Below are 12041 nucleotides of genomic sequence, written 5' to 3' on the forward strand. Positions count from 1 at the left end.
GGTTACGTTGATATAATACAAGGAGGTCTGGACTCAGGGGTCCCCTCGGTTCTGATCTCTGGTTGAGGAAAAGGGTAGCGGGACAGTCTTAGTTACCAATGAGTTCAATAGCTCTCAATCCTCGAGCTCGGCGTGGTTGCTGATCGGGCCGTGGAGGAGCCAAGCAGGTCCCGAGATGGATGAAGGATGGTCGACGGGCCGTGGAGAAGCCAAGCAGGTCCCGAGATGGATGAAGGATGGTCGACGGGCCGTGGAGAAGCCAAGCAGGTCCCGATGCAGATGACAGTTACAACGGTCCGCGGCCTCGCCAGCAGATCCGGACGACGGTGAAGGATGAAGGTTACGACGGCTGTGGCAGCGCCACCAGGCAGGATGATGGTGCACAGGACAGAGCTACGGCAGCGCCAGTAGTCCGTCCAGGATGAGTTCTTCTTTCGTCTCTCGACTCCAAGATACAACTGCCTTCCTGTTCTGGAGCTGCCCCAGTTATAGGGCTGGCGTGCTTTGATGTCCGGACCCTCGCACTTGGAGGTCGGGAGGTCCGGGATGAGGGAGTCCAGACACCCAGCAGGGGGGTGGAGCCAGCGCCCGGGGAGGCGATGGGCGAGCGGCACTGGCCGGGGGAGAACCATTGACACCTCTTTCTCCCATTGACTGTCCAAGTAGCTCGCTCACCTCCTGGGTGGAGGGTGGTGCCGGAATGTCTGAGGCCGGGCTAGGCCCAGGGTTGAGGTCGATCGGGGGCCAGGCGGCCTCGTGGCGAAGTGTCCAAGATGGCGGCCCGGGCTGGGCGCGTGGGTCGGCCGTGGATCGGACCCACGAGGTTATCATGCTCGGGGGCAGGTGTCCCTGAGGGGACGTAGGACGTGCAATGGTGGGGTGTGGTGCTTGTATGACTGGCTCGGGCTTGGTCGAGCCGGGGGAGAGCGGCCCGTCACGTGGCCTGTCCAACATGCGTCCCCCCCAGCTGAAGGCGGGGAGAGTTACCCATCCTCTTGGGGACTCTCTTCGTCGAGGCGGAAAAACCGGGACAGGCCATCCGCGTTGGCGTGGTCAGACCCAGGCCGGTGTTCAACGGTAAAGTCCATACCTTGCAAGGAGATGGACCAGCGTAGCAGTTTTGGGTTTTCCCCCCGCATATGCATCAACCACTGCAGGGGTCGGTGGTCAGTCTGCACCCGGAAGTGGGTGCCAAAAAGGTAGGGTCGGAGCTTCTTGAGGGCCCATACCACAGCGAAGGCTTCCCTCTCTATGGTGCTCCAGCGTTGCTCCCGTGGTAGGAGTCTCCGGCTGATGAAGGCCACCGGTTGATCAAGGCCTTCGGTGTTCACCTGGGACAGGACCGCCCCAATGCCCTGGTCGGAGGCGTCCGTCTGGACGACGAACTCCCGGCTGTAGTCTGGGGCCTGGAGTACAGGAGCGGAACACATGGCGGCCTTTAGCTGTTCGAAGGCCGCTTGACACTCTGGGGTCCAGTTCACCTTCTTGGGCTGATTTTTCGACGTGAGTTCGGTGAGAGGCCCCACGATGGTACCATAGTCTTTCACGAACCTTCGGTAGTAGCCCGTGAGGCCCAGGAAGGCTCGCACCTCAGTTTGAGTGTTAGGGGGTTGCCAGTTCTGGATGGCGGCAATTTTCAGTTGAAGAGGGGCCACTAGACCGCTTCCCACTTGGTGTCCGAGGTAGGTCACTGACCCTTGTCCAATTTGACATTTGCTGGCCTTGATCGTGAGGCCAGCTCGCTGAAGGGCTTGCAACACTGCCTGGAGGTGGTGGAGGTGCTCGGTCCAGTGGTGGCTGTACACAGCGATGTCGTCCAGGTAGGCGGCGCTGAACTCTTCGAGCCCCGCCAGGACCTGATTGACGAGCCGTTGGAAAGTCGCTGGGGCATTTTTCATGCCGAAGGGCATGACCGTGAAGTGATAGTGGCCATCGGGGGTGGAGAAGGCAGAACGTTCTTGTGCTCGGGGTGTGAGGCCGATCTGCCAATAGCCTGCCGTTAGATCGAAGATGCTGAGGTAACGGGCAGCGCCCATTCGGTCGACCAGTTCATCTGCCCGGGGGATGGGGTGTGCGTCCGTTCTGGTGACTTCATTCAGGCCCCGGTAGTCGACACAGAACCGGAGTTCGGGTGTGGTTCCGGGGGCGGCTGCTTTGGGGACCAGTACGACCGGGCTGGCCCATGGACTGTCGGAGGGCTCGATGACCCCGAGCGTGAGCATCTTAGTTACTTCCGCCTGGATGCAGGCCCGTACCCGATCAGGTACGCGGTAGGCCCGGTGGCGGATAGGAGGGCTGTCTCCGGTGTCCACATCGTGCACACACCAGGAAGTGACACCTGGGGTGAGGGAGAACAGGCTGGCAAATCGTGATAGGAGGGCTTGGCACTCTTGGCGTTGTTCCTGGGTGAGGGTCTCCGAGAGTCGGACCCCATCCACGGAGCCGTCTTGCTCCTGGGTCCGCAAGAGGTCAGGGAGAGGCTCGGAGTCGTCCTCAACCCCGTTGTCTGTGGCCATCAAGAGGCTGAGTTCTGTTCGTGCAAAGTGGGGTTTCAGTCTGTTGGTGTGGAGGACTCGGAGCGGATTCCGGGCGGACTCCATATCGATCAGATAGGTGGCGGGTCCCTTGCGCTCGATTACCTTGAAGGGTCCCGTCCATTTGTCTTGGAGAGCGCACGGTTCTGTGGGGGACATTACCCAGACCTGTTGCCCCGGCTCGAATTCAATAGATGAGGCGTTCTGGTCATACCATCTCTTCATGTCCTCTTGACTGGCCTCTAGGTTGGCTTTCGCTAGGTCTCTGAACCGCTGGGACTGGTTGCGGAGGGTGAGGAGGTACCGGAAGACATCTGGAGGACTCTTGGCCGGAGGCAACTCCCAGCCTTCTTTGATCAGGCTGAGTGGCCCCCGTACTGGGTGCCCATAGAGCAGCTCGAATGGGCTGAAGCCTAGGGACTTCTGTGGGACCTCCCGGTAGGCGAAGAGGAGGCACGGCAGCAGCACGTCCCACTGGCGACGGAGGGGTTCTTCCAATCCCCCGATCATCCCTTTTAGTGTGCGATTGAACCGTTCAACAAGTCCGTTTCCTTGGGGGTGATAGGGGGTCGTGAAGCGGTAGGTGACCCCACACTGTTGCCAGAGGGACTTCATGTATTTGGAAATAAAGTTCGTGCCTCTGTCACTGACGACTTCTCGGGGGAACCCCACACGGGAGAAGATCCCCATCAGGGCCCTGCCGACTACTGGGGCTGTGACGGTCCGGAGAGGAATAGCCTCAGGGTAGCGGGTGGCGTGGTCCACTAGTACTAGGATGAAGCGATGGCCTTGTCTTGTACGTGGGTCTAGGGGTCCCACAATGTCTATTCCGACCCTCTCAAATGGGGTTGTGACTACGGGAAAGGGTTGCAGGGGGGCCTTTAATTTGCGGCCGCTCTTCCCACTGGCTTGGCACGTGGGGCAAGATCGGCAATGCTGGTGCACATCGTTTCTCATTTTTGGCCAGAAGAAGTGGGTCACTAGGCGGCTGTAGGTTTTATCTTGTCCCAGGTGCCCTGCCAGGGGGACATCGTGGGCCAGATTTAGCAGGAAGTCTCTAAAGCGGAGTGGCACCACTAGTACTCGGTTGGCCCCCAGCTCGGCGATTCGTTGCTCGCTGTACAGTAGGTCATTGTCCCAGTAGACCCAATGAGCTCCGGAGGTATCCCCTGCGCTTTGGGCGAGCGCTTGTTGTCGGAGTCCCTCAAGGGAGGGACAGGTCTTCTGCTCCTGACGAAATTGTTCTTGTGTGGGCCCCCCTTCTTGAGCCCACTGGTCGAGATTAGCAAGGTCGGAAGGTTGAGCAGGTTCGAGGGGGATGCACTGGTCGGGGGTCTCGGCGGGGGCGACCGGAGGCGGAGGCGCCGGCCATTCTGGTTCTTCCGGGTGATGGTTGGCACGGGCGGCCATAGACCGGGTGGTGACGCACGCCCAGTCTGGGACGCCCAACATCCCCAAGTGTTCTTTTCGCTCCACGGCTGCCCACGGGGAGCTTTCCAGGTCATTTCCGAGGAGGCAGTCCACGGGGGCGTCGTCTCGGACCGTTACTTTCAACATGCCGGAGACCCCTCCCCATTCAAAGGGGACGCAGGCCATCCGACACAGACTCTCCGAGTTGTCGGCTGATCGTACAGGGCAGAGAATGTTCGGTAGATATTGCTCTGGGGTCACCAGATGACAGCGGACGGCTGTCACACTGGCCCCGGTGTCTCGAAGGGCTTCGGCCCGTTGTCCATTGATGCTCACCCATTGGCCGTACTTCTGGGTGTTAGCGGGTAGGGGGACCCGCGGGACCATGTCTCTTCCCCCTAAGCACGCGAGAGTCATGGCGGCTGGCTCCCACCCTTGATACTCTTGCTCGTCTGTTTCTTGTTCCTCGGAGATCTGTTCTTCCCCTAGTGCCGCGGCGGTCACCTGGCGGGGTCTTGGGCTCTGATACTGCGGGCAGCTTGGGTCATTTGCATAGTGGCCGACTCGTTGGCATCGGTGACATGTAACATTGGCTCTGTATCCCGGTCGCGCCGGGGTGCTGCCCCGGTTGGCCGGGGGGGTGGTGCTGGTAGCGGGGGCGGCCGGAGTATTGTCTCTTCCTCGCCCTTGGCCCCCTCCTCCTCCTCTGGATCGGTGGTGACCATTGTTGTTCCTGTTCTGCTCGTAGGACCCATTCCGGCCCACTCGGGTGATCTCCCACCGGTCAGCTTCGGCTGCGAGCTGCCGGGGATCGGTTAACTTGCTGTCGAGGAGGTGTTGGCGTAGTTCAATGAAGCAGTTGTTGGACAGATGCTCCCATACCATCAGATTGAACAACTGCTCGTAGGTCGTGACGTTGTTCCCTCTGATCCAGCCTTCGAAGGCTCGGCTAAAGTACGTTACATAGTCCACCCAAGTTGTACCTGGAATGCGTGTGCAGTCTCGGAACCTCTGACGGTACATCTCGGGCGTGAGGCCATAGCGAGTGAGGAGGGCCGCTTTCATATGGTCGTAGGAGGTCATCTGGTGGTCTGGGAGCTGTAACAGAGTATCGCGGCCCTCATTGAGGAATTTGCCCCATAGGCCGGCTCCCCAGTCGGCTCTATCGATCCGGTGCGCAGTCATCGCGATTTCATATGCTTTAAACCATTGCTGGATGTCGTCTTCTCGAAAATATTCTCGGACCACATCCTTGGGGATGTGCACTTTTTTGTCCGTGGTCCCGGGGGTGGACGGTCTGTCGGGCACCCCTAATTCTTTATTCTGTTTGCGCAGGTTGATCTCGGCTAGGTTCCGCTCGTGCTCGTACGTTAGTCTTTTTTCCTCGAGCTCCCTTTGCCTCTGTTTCTCCTCTCTTTCTTCTCGGAGGCGAAGGTGCTCTAAGTTTATTTTTTGCTCGGCTAATTTGAGTTCTATGTCCATCTTGAGTCGGGCCATTTCAAGTTCGTGTAGTCGGGCTTTTTCTCTTTCTTGGATCTCGTCTTGCGAGAGACCCGTTCTTTGCTCTTCAGGGGCCGTGTTGGTCTTTTTCGCGGTGCTTTGCTCCGGGGCTTCGACATCCCCGGTCTCTGCCCAAGATTCTAGGGCATGCTTAAAATCGTCCTTGGTACTTAGTCCGGTGGTAGCGATACCTAGTTCGATGCAGAACTGCTTTAGTTCACGATGGCTGTATTCCTCTAGCTTTTCCATTTGGAACTTCTCAGTTGATCCGCTCTCTTTAGTCGACATTGTTGTTCGTTGTGGGGTGAGCTACTCTCTGTACGTTATGCGGTGATTCGGATCGCGCCGCTGGCCACCAATGTTAGACGGACCGGGAGGGTCGGCCGAGATTACGGGGAGAGGTCTCCAGGGAGAGCCGTCTCCAACGACTGTACAGATAAGTAACTTCCCCCCCACAGACGGACACCACACAAGATTGAAGGTTAACGAGACTTTATATGCACTTCTTAGGTTACGTTGATATAATACAAGGAGGTCTGGACTCAGGGGTCCCCTCGGTTCTGATCTCTGGTTGAGGAAAAGGGTAGCGGGACAGTCTTAGTTACCAATGAGTTCAATAGCTCTCAATCCTCGAGCTCGGCGTGGTTGCTGATCGGGCCGTGGAGGAGCCAAGCAGGTCCCGAGATGGATGAAGGATGGTCGACGGGCCGTGGAGAAGCCAAGCAGGTCCCGAGATGGATGAAGGATGGTCGACGGGCCGTGGAGAAGCCAAGCAGGTCCCGATGCAGATGACAGTTACAACGGTCCGCGGCCTCGCCAGCAGATCCGGACGACGGTGAAGGATGAAGGTTACGACGGCTGTGGCAGCGCCACCAGGCAGGATGATGGTGCACAGGACAGAGCTACGGCAGCGCCAGTAGTCCGTCCAGGATGAGTTCTTCTTTCGTCTCTCGACTCCAAGATACAACTGCCTTCCTGTTCTGGAGCTGCCCCAGTTATAGGGCTGGCGTGCTTTGATGTCCGGACCCTCGCACTTGGAGGTCGGGAGGTCCGGGATGAGGGAGTCCAGACACCCAGCAGGGGGGTGGAGCCAGCGCCCGGGGAGGCGATGGGCGAGCGGCACTGGCCGGGGGAGAACCATTGACACCTCTTTCTCCCATTGACTGTCCAAGTAGCTCGCTCACCTCCTGGGTGGAGGGTGGTGCCGGAATGTCTGAGGCCGGGCTAGGCCCAGGGTTGAGGTCGATCGGGGGCCAGGCGGCCTCGTGGCGAAGTGTCCAAGATGGCGGCCCGGGCTGGGCGCGTGGGTCGGCCGTGGATCGGACCCACGAGGTTATCATGCTCGGGGGCAGGTGTCCCTGAGGGGACGTAGGACGTGCAATGGTGGGGTGTGGTGCTTGTATGACTGGCTCGGGCTTGGTCGAGCCGGGGGAGAGCGGCCCGTCACGTGGCCTGTCCAACAGTCGGTAAAACGGCTTAGTAGACTAATGAATGGGTCTGCGGTAGAGATCTGTGAGTGTATTGAAGAGTGCAGTTTCGAATCTTGACGGATATGCTTAGCTTTCATCAATCTAAGTTCAATAAAATGCTGGCCAATTGGGTAGAAAAGAATGAGCACCCATTATCGAACTATAATGACAATTCTAGGAGTGAAATATTATGCACTTGATAGTGTCATAAATTATGTTAATGCTCAACCACAGCAAATAATTCGTAAAACAATTTTCACAGACAGCATCAACTTAATAGGAAATTAGTTGCTGACTAAAATCAGCAAAATGTGTGTTGCTCATCCAGTATACACATTCCACAAAAAAATAGTGGCTCTCATCCCGTAAAGTGAGTTTATAATTTTAATAAAAGTTAATTCGCTGGTTTTACATTGTTTTCCTCTATTTTACAGACTGCCTTGAAACTTCGAAACAGAAAGTAGCAACAGAAGAGAACAAAGTCTATAGAGTCATTATTCCACTCATTTCCAAAAGTAAAGGTTTGCATATTCTTGTGGGTAAATGAAAAAGAAAAATGCAGCGTTGTATTTTGCATATTTACTGCTATCACAGATCAGAACACAGCAGCCACTGTCCTACAGATATCATTTCCTATTTCAAAGATTTAAAACAATCAAAGTAAGAAAAATAATTGAAAAAGGTTCACAATATGACACATTTAAATATTTTTTTAATGGATTAAATCTATCAAAAGTTAAAACTTGACCAATCTTTTTTTTTTTTTTAACATTGCATGCCCTTTTAACTACAACACACCAAAACAGACAAATGGCAGTGTATGTTCAATGTTCCATTATAAACATCGGTTAATGGACCCGTGTCTATAAGTTTAAATTTAGCCAGACACCCTTCAAGATTTTCTCTGTTTCTTACTGCTTTCATGGAATGTTTTTGAAATTACTTACTTTTATATCTTGTCAAAACTCGTAGCCTTTTTTTTAGCTATAAAACAGGTTGTGTTCTTGGTAGACTTAATTTAACAAGCATCTGGTTTTTTTCCAGCACAGGGTAACAATGTCTGCACACACAGCTATCAGAATAAATAATTCATGATACCACTGCAAGTACGTTAAGCCATGCTTGCAGACAAGTGAATGACCACTCTACAGTTTATTTAACGTGTATCTATTTATTTACTGAGTGATTTATTGCAATGGGAGACCAAGGGGAACGGGAAACCGAATAAGAAGTCAACAAAGCACAGTGCTTATGGGCAAAGAAAGAAAAATATGATGTGAGAGAAAGCAAAGGTGGTGTTGGCAACGACAAGAGTAGATAAATCGTGTTTGAATGTAGAGCATTATCAGTGCAGACAGATAGGGCGGATCAAAGTATTAACACATTTCAATAAAATAATTAGCGTGGAACATAGAAAAAAAGGAAATAAAAGTGACTGAAGTCAAATCAACTGAGGGGGAAGCATGAGAAAAAACAAGACTGTCAATAAAGAACTAACCATGACAGTGCATGCAAATATTGTCGGTCTTCCGAAGGCTGCCAATGAAGCAATATACCACTCTTCAGGAGTAGCCAGTTATCCTGGCAAGTAAAATCCACCCCAAGTGCCATGGTGCAGAGGGCAGAATCTTTCGCAAGGAGAAGACAACAGCACTCCAGCAGGTAGTATATTAAATAAGCAGAAACAAGAATGAAAGATTTTAAATAACAAAGGGAGGGAGCGAACGAGGAGACCAAAATACCCTTTAATAATGGCTAGAGAAAGAACCTAGAAAAGGTGAGAGGCCGGGACCTGGTCATCAAGGCTGCACAGGCGACAAGAAATGAGGTATAGTGCCTTAAAAAGAGGCACACTCCAAGAACTTAACTGACATACATAAAAGAGAAAAAGAGCGCATATGTGCTGTGTCTCTTGTGCTATCTGCAGGGACTGGATCAAGTGTGGGTGCGCACTACACGACGGAGGCGCACCCAGTGAGTGCAAAGCAATGGTGCACATGGCCCGGAACGGTACAGGCATAAACTGGGAATGATGATAGAAAATAGGCAGGCAGGCTGAGGTGTTGGGCTCCAGTGAAGTGGAGGTCAGAGGGAAATGGAAGTCTGAGGCAGAAACAAGAAAAGCCATGCTGGAAGCATCCCACAATGAGGTAGGAGTCAAAATCCAGAAGATGTCTGTCTGCTCCAGTAGACCAGGGGTAAGCTATGTTTTGGAGGGGTAGGCAGAAGGAGTCAAATATTGTGTGAACTGCTGCTCAGCTTACAGAGACAAAGGGTGAGATGTCCACCCCTGTAGCCACTGGATAAGAACACCTAACATGAAGTTGTGTGATAAAGGAGGGCAGCCCTTCACAGATATGGTAACCATCCATATAATTTGGTGAACAGAAGCAGAACGAATGGTAGATGCCCAGGTTAATCCGGATGGGGAGTATAAAGGTGGTGACTAAGGCAAGGTGCTTGGATAGGGAGGCAAGGTGCTTGGATAGGAGTGCCAAGTTCACTTCGCTGCATGATACCCTTTGCAAACAATGAGATAAGCAACATCGCTTATGGAGGTAAATAGAAGAAATATGCCATTGGTCTAAAATATATGCTCATGTACCCAGCAAAATAGAAGGTCATCTCAAGGGGGAAAACAATGTTTTTTTCAGATACAAAGGTAATCTGCGTTTGGGATAATGATTGAAGAAAAACAGCATTCAGGGACTTGAGAGACATTTGGCGAACAACCAATGAGGAGTCAATCAAGGACATCACAATCTAGCAAGCTGCAGTGGTGACACATGATCATTGTCTTTTCTCTAAGGCCCGGAAGGCTCACGAAATTCTTATGTGATGGATGACTTTGTACCGCTGGCTGCTATCATGCCTTGTTGGCTTAAGAGCTTTACAAGTGTTTCTGCACTGGACTTTTTCTCTCTCATGACAAAAAGAAAAACATACACAACATAGGTTTGCGAGTGAAGAGAATGAAGCACAAGAGATGAGCGCAGCAGGTAGGGTCGTTAGTTTTCACAGCAATAATTGATGCACCACCAACACATTGTCAGAGCAGCTACTGCCTTGGTATTGAATTGGTTTCATGAAATGGAAGAAACGTTTTTGGATTGTAGGGTGCAGACAGGGTAACAAACAATCAAATTGATTTAGAAATCAAAAGGAGGTCGACACCGGTAGTTCCATGAATGATGTTTATGCAAGTAGAATTCGTCAAAGCAAAAACGCCAGCCGACACGTGTTCCATCAACAGGTAAGTGCCTGCGACTCTTCAGGGCTACGGCTGGGTGTTCGAAGAACCGGTGATAATGCCAACCCGTTCGATGGGTATTAGTAGGAGCAAAGGATGGGGCGATCGATAGAAAAGGAGTAACACAGGCGGGTGCGGCCGTGTTCAGCGGGGCCTGAAGAAGAAAGGTCCAGCCTGTGTACGTCTCGCTGCCAAAGTGCTGGGCCCCCGCACTTCGGCAGCAAGACGTACACAGCGGGACGTCGACCAGGTTGGAATCATCACTGGTTCTTCGAACAAACAACCTTAGCGCACAAATCAGCCCTGAAGAGTCACAGGCACTTACCTGTTGACGAAACATGTGTCGGCTGGCGTTTTTGCTTTGACGAATTCTACTTGCAAAAACATCATTCATGGAACTACTGGTGTCGACCTCCTTTTGATTTCTAAATCAATTTAACACTACAAATTGTATTAACTGTATCCCTATACGTGTGCCCAGGACATGCTTTTGATTTTGTTTGTGTGGGTTTTAGCCCACATCTTATGAAGGGGTTTTGGGTCTACCCCTGACCTGGTTGCACCGTGAAGCAATTGTTCTTCGTTTCCTCGCTACACCACACCGTTAACCTGCCTGAGCGCCACTACCTGCTCTTCCAAAACCCCTCGCAGAGACTATACAGGGTAACAAACAATATTGGAAGAAAAATTAGAATACAACAAAATAATGAAAAAACATAACAATGAAAAATGACAAAGCAAAGATAACAATGTGAGTCCCATTGTGAAACACTGAAGGGTTTTTCTCAGGCCGGCAACCCTTCTAAGAGACCAGAAAAGGGGGACCCAATAAAACAGTCTTTCAAATAAATGAGTGAATGAGGTGTGACGTGTCACTTTTGTCAAGACACCCGACTACTCCTGATCCCATTATCTAATTGATCCACAACCGCACATTTCTTGCCCTGGAGAACTGCTGAAATCCTGTCCTTATTCCACACCCTACCATCAGATATCGAGACCACATGGTCAATAATCTTGGTGACCAATACAGACGGGTACAAACTAACTTGATTCATCTTTGCTCACTAACCCGTTTTTCTGATTCTGAGCTAATCACCCCAACCCACAGACCTTGTATCAAAACCTTTGCCTGGGCCAGAATATCTACTCTGAACCTCTTTGTTTTTTTTTTAACAGTTTATGCATGAACACTGGTTTATCAGAAAAACAAGGAACACATTTGGAATAGAACTCCATTGCCCAAGGAATTATCTTAATTGAGGTTTGTTCTGGAGCTGGGCACCCTCAATAACTGTCAATATTTAGACCGTAGGTTCATCGCTATCCGTGTAAAAATGGTGTCATAAGTAATCTACACCCCTCTCAGCAAATTTGCACTTGTAAGGTCAAACCACGTTCCTTCAAAATTCCTAACACCTCATCCATTCGGACATCAAGTACTTGCATATCCCTTACCTAAAGCAGGATGTTCTCCTGGAAATACATTACGCCACTCGTTGTTCAACAGCATCCTCAAAATCCTTTGGAACACACAAGGTGCAAGAGCTACGCATGTAGCAGTGGGTGCCCTCCAGTGTTATAACTGACGTGAGATGTTTAGAATCTTCCCATAGCACTATCTGGTGGTGAGCGGCGGCCATTTGGAGACATGAATGTCTCTGAATCTTTCTATGTGCACATAATTTCATTTTTGTTGGCAGTGGTTCTCAGTCACCATATATATTTCAATTAAGGTCACACAGGTTGACAAATAACTTCTGGCTTTTGACAGCCTTTCACTCTAAGATGACTAGGGCTAATCACTTTGAACTCTCCTTGGCTCTAATTCGCCCTGGCCATTCAATTTCTCCGTTTCCTTACATAACCCTTTCCTAA

At 51.7% G+C, this 12041-nt stretch overlaps 1 protein-coding gene across 4 annotated transcripts in view; it reads right to left on the reverse strand.

Moving 5' to 3' along the window:
- Positions 1-12041, reverse strand: part of CNPY1 (canopy FGF signaling regulator 1) — a 365573-nt gene that overhangs the window by 269665 nt on the left and 83867 nt on the right. The window lies entirely within an intron of this gene.

This window comes from Lissotriton vulgaris, chromosome 10 (genome assembly GCF_964263255.1).
Source record: "Lissotriton vulgaris chromosome 10, aLisVul1.2, whole genome shotgun sequence".
Taxonomy (NCBI): domain Eukaryota; kingdom Metazoa; phylum Chordata; class Amphibia; order Caudata; family Salamandridae; genus Lissotriton; species Lissotriton vulgaris.